The sequence below is a fragment of the Physeter macrocephalus genome, chromosome 15 (genome assembly GCF_002837175.3).
Source record: "Physeter macrocephalus isolate SW-GA chromosome 15, ASM283717v5, whole genome shotgun sequence".
Classification (NCBI taxonomy): domain Eukaryota; kingdom Metazoa; phylum Chordata; class Mammalia; order Artiodactyla; family Physeteridae; genus Physeter; species Physeter macrocephalus.
The window spans coordinates 49,971,329-49,976,025 of NC_041228.1; the positions used below are offsets into that span (position 1 = coordinate 49,971,329).

Here is a 4,697-nt window from a genome sequence, read left to right on the forward strand (position 1 = left end):
AAAGGAGGTGAGAAACAAGTCAATGTGAGCAAAGATAGCAAAAACAAAAAGATCAAAACTAGTAAATAATTATCTACACTGTACAAAATGTTTAAAATACATAGATGGATTAGAATTACATGGAAAAACAATGGCAAGAGAAACATTTTTATTTTTTATTTTATTTTGTGTGTGTGTGTGTGTGTGTTTTTGCGGTACGCGGGCCTCTCACTGTTGTGGCCTCTCCCGTTGCGGAGCACAGGCTCCGGATGTGCAGGCTCAGCGGCCATGGTTCACGGGCCCAGCCGCCCCGTGGCATGCGGGATCCTCCCGGACCGGGACACGAACCCGTGTCCCCTTCATTGGCAGGCGTACTCTCAACCACTGCGCCAGCAGGGAAGCCCAGAAACATTTTTAAAGGACAGGAATAGAGAGTGGCATGAAAAGTTTAATAACTAAAACTAAAAATTAAAGGCACAGACATTCATTTCTGCTTCCATCCATAACCAAGCCACCAGCCCTTTGGTAGAAATACCGTAAAAGAGGAGACAATGGAATTAACAGACACGAATTTCAAACAGCTATTAGAAATATATTCAAAACTCTGAAGGAAATATAAACAAAATACTTTAAATAAAGTCATGAAAAGAAACTATAAGAGACTTAGTGAGAAAAAATAAAATATCTGAAACAAAAACATCACCACAGGCTCCTTCTGTGGTCTGTGCACATGTGTTCCCGGTAGCAGCCACAGAGTTTCTCTGGGGCCAAGATGGCAGGAGCTGAGCATCAGGTGCTGGAGTGGAGGCCTGAGTGACCCACTGTGCCTTTTGAGCTGGGCCCTTGGGAGCCAGGCATGCAGGGAATCTGTGGAGCCACCCTGTTTTTCCTGTCACCTGGGAAGGTGAGGAACTAAGATAAGGTGTTTGCCATGGTTAGTCACTGGAGGCAGTAGCCAGCTGCCTAACCTGAATAGAGGCAAATAGGACAACATGGAGCTGCTGTTGTAGATACCCTTTGCCTTGAAGTTGCTGGGCCACCAGCAGCCCAACACAGACATGGAGATCTAGCAGATTTTATTGGCTGAAAATGTAAGTGAAGAAACTTCTAGAAATGTAGATTTTCATAACTTCATGGCAAAGAGAAAGAAATGACAGAATTTTGTCTTCATGACGGACCTCCTTATGCAAATGGTGACCTTCACGTAGGACATGATTTAAATAAGATTTTGAAAGACATGACCGGCTGAAATCTTATGATGACAGTTTCCAAACTACATTTTGTGTCAGGATGATATTGTAATGGGTTACTCACTGAAGTAAAAGTATTACCAGAACTTGGTGAAAAAGCTCAGAATCTTTCATCCGTGAAATTAGAAAGTTCATTTGGTAAAGCAGCCAATGAGAAACAGAAATCGGCATTTAGTCTTTGGATAGTAATGGTAGATTGCAATAATTGCTACTCTACATTTGGTAGAAAATATGAAGCCAAACAATTGAGAATTTTCTAATAAGTGTTTGATAACAGCTTGGTTTATCGATTTTACAAAACCTGTGTTTTGGTTTCCCTGGTCAAGGACTGCTTAGGTTCTGCTTCAGCAGAACTTGAATAAAATCCTGAGTGTGTCAGTTGTTCTACACATTTAAAATCTCTCACTTGAAACTTTCTAAGTTGGCATCCCGTATAGATAGTTTATCTTCTGTTAGCTTTTTTAGTCTGAACCACACAGTCTTGGACTTTTCCAGCCAGTTGTGTTGTTTGCTATGTGCCCAAATCCAAGTACACTATTGAGAAATGTTCCAGTTCTGGAAATATCTATATATTTCCTGCAGATAAAGTAACACCTGTTGCTTCTACTTTGGAAACAATATTTGAAATTATTTCAATATTTTCAAGTGTAACTTTGAAAAATGGTATTTGTACCCATCCTATATTTCCTGATAAAGCTCTCCTCTTTTATCTTCAAATTATACGACCATAACAAAACGAACAGGATTGGTTCACACATTCCCAATTCATGATAAGGAAGATTACAGTGTAGATTTTCAACACAACCTGTTAATGAATTTTTCACTAGATTAGAATGACATTTTCACAGATGTTTCAGATCCTAAACTTCAAAGACTGTACTTAAAGAAGGAACTGTTGCGGTAATAAATGTGTTTCAAGCAGCAAAGCATTTGTTGAAAGAGGATTATTTGGTATTTAGCTATCCTTATGACTGGAGGACTCAGAAACCAGTGGTTACTCATGTCTGCAAGCAGGGGTTTGTAAGATATTCAGACCACATTAATTTTACGACCACAGCCAAGGAATTGTTTTAAAAGGAGGAATTTCCTCCTAGATCAAGAGTTAATGCCATGGTCAAAATCATGGACACACAACTATATTAGTATATATCAAGGCAAAGAGATTGAGTTGTTCAAATTCCTATGTTTTGTAATAATACACAAGATGAATTATTGATCAACATCCAAACCATTGATCATATTATTGAAGAAGTGGAACAACACAGCAGTGATATCTAATAGACTCCTTCCCCTGAGCAACTGCTTCCAAAAGAAGTCAAATCTCAGATTGGTGGTCCTGATACCTTGGAATATGTGCTAGGCCAGGATATTTTAAACATCTGGTTTAATAGATTTTCATGGCTTCATGTTCTTCCAGGTACTGACTAAAGAGGCAATTTGTACTTGAGAGGAAAAGTCCAGCTTAGTGGTTGCTTTCAGTCTTTTTTGATTAACATGTGTGACAGCAAGGAAAAAAGCACTTAGTAAGACAGTGGTTGTCAGGAATTAACCTTGGAGAAAGGGATAATAGATGTTTAAATCTTTGAGAATATCATTAATCATAATGTTGTCATCAGTGGAACACAAGATAAAAGCAGGGAGCCTCCCTACAGTACTGATATCCTTCTTTGGTGGTAGTTGAGTCTTGTGTCGTCATTAAAGTGACAGTTGGTTCATCTGTTCTTAATGCTGCCAGAGATGTTAGCAAGTTTAGGAATACCATGTGCTTTTTTGTGGGGGAGGGGGTGGCTTGTTTCAGTACAGAACTGGTTCCAGTCCTGCTAAGGATACATGTGTCATAGACCAGTATGCTACACTTAAGTGTAGGATTTTGCAAACAAGATTATTGAGTCATATAAACAATATGATCTTGGAAAAGTTGTTTACCTATTACAAGCATTTTATGTCACTGAACTCTCTTTTATTTCAGTGTAATCAAAGTTAGGCTTTATTGTGAAAATGAAAATGATCTCAAATCAACTCAAATGAAGTTAAATCAAATCAACTTGTCAGACTGCATCAACTAAAATTTTGGATGTAATATTTTTTTTGCTTTCACTCTTTCTCATGGCTGAAGACATATTCTAGCACATACCTCATGTTAAAGAACTCAAGAGTGTTTTTCGTACTGAGTAGAATAGTACAATAAAGAACTGGAAGAAGCAAGATAGGCAGAAGCAGTAAAGAGTGCATGTGCAATGAGAGATTCATTTATTGGAAGCATTTCTGGCAAAAATGCAGCAGAGTACAAGGCTATCACTGTGGTGGAACTTGGCCTGCTTTTTGAGGTAGTAGAGAGGCAATGAACTGAGGAGACTTCTCGTACCCCTCAGTTGAAGGAATTAATGATGACTTCTCACACAACTTTACTCACTCAACAACCTTGAGCAATAAATGCAGATGTAACTGAGCTTAAAGGCACAATCCTAATTAGTTTAGAAGGTGGTGATATTTCTGAAGAGTTTTCACATAAAGTGATTGTCATGCCAACTACCAAAGAAAAATACCCTCCTTGTTGGAAGTATACAGCTGCATCATCAGATAAACTCTGCCCTTGTGTTCAGAAGTAAGTGGTTGAAAGTAGTACTTAACTTTGTTATTAACAGCTCTCTGAGCAAGAACACCCTGACAGTACTGACTAGGGGTTTAATGGACTGTTTATAATGGAAAGAAATAGAAGATTTAGATAACGAGTGAAAGAGTAAATAGTGGAGGATGGATATCAAATCACAATTATAAAAGAAGTATCTACTATAAATAGAGATAGAATAATGTGCATATATACATGTGAAAAAATATATATGTAGGTGTATTATATCATATATCCATATCACGGACGTATTCAGACATAGATATTGACTATCTTGCATTCAAATGTGGCTAAGCTGAGAATATTTTATATTTCATAAATATTTTTGACACAGTATTTAAAATTCTATAGTGTCCGAAAATGAAGACACTCTGGAAAACTTAAAACAAATAAACAGATGATCTTAGTAGCAGGGAAATATGGTAGGAAAAAAGATCAGCAAGCTTGGAGATACCATAATAGAAAATATCCAAATTAAAGCAAGAAAAAAGTGTTCAGAAAAATATTAATTCTCCAATGCACATCCAGTATGGTTTTCCACAAAAGAGGAAGACAGAAAAAAATGGGAAAAATATGGCAGAAATTTTTCAAATTTGACAAAACTGCGAATCTAAGTCCCAAAAAGCTGAACAAATTTCAGTAGGATAAACACAAAGAAAACCACAACAAGCCACGTCATCATCAGACTACTGAAAACAAGATAAAGGAAATCTTTAAAAAAGACAGAAGGGGAAATAATATAGAGGGGAACAAAATAAGAGTAATTGTGGGCATATGGTCAAAAATAATGTAAATCAGAAAAAGTAGAAGAGTATCTATGAAGTGCTGGAAGAATAAAG

At 37.2% G+C, this 4,697-nt stretch overlaps 1 pseudogene; it reads left to right on the forward strand.

The window, feature by feature from the left end:
- Positions 1 to 835: 835 nt before the first annotated feature.
- On the forward strand, positions 836 to 3,838 carry LOC102983869 (isoleucine--tRNA ligase, mitochondrial-like; annotated as a pseudogene).
- Positions 3,839 to 4,697: the final 859 nt, after the last annotated feature.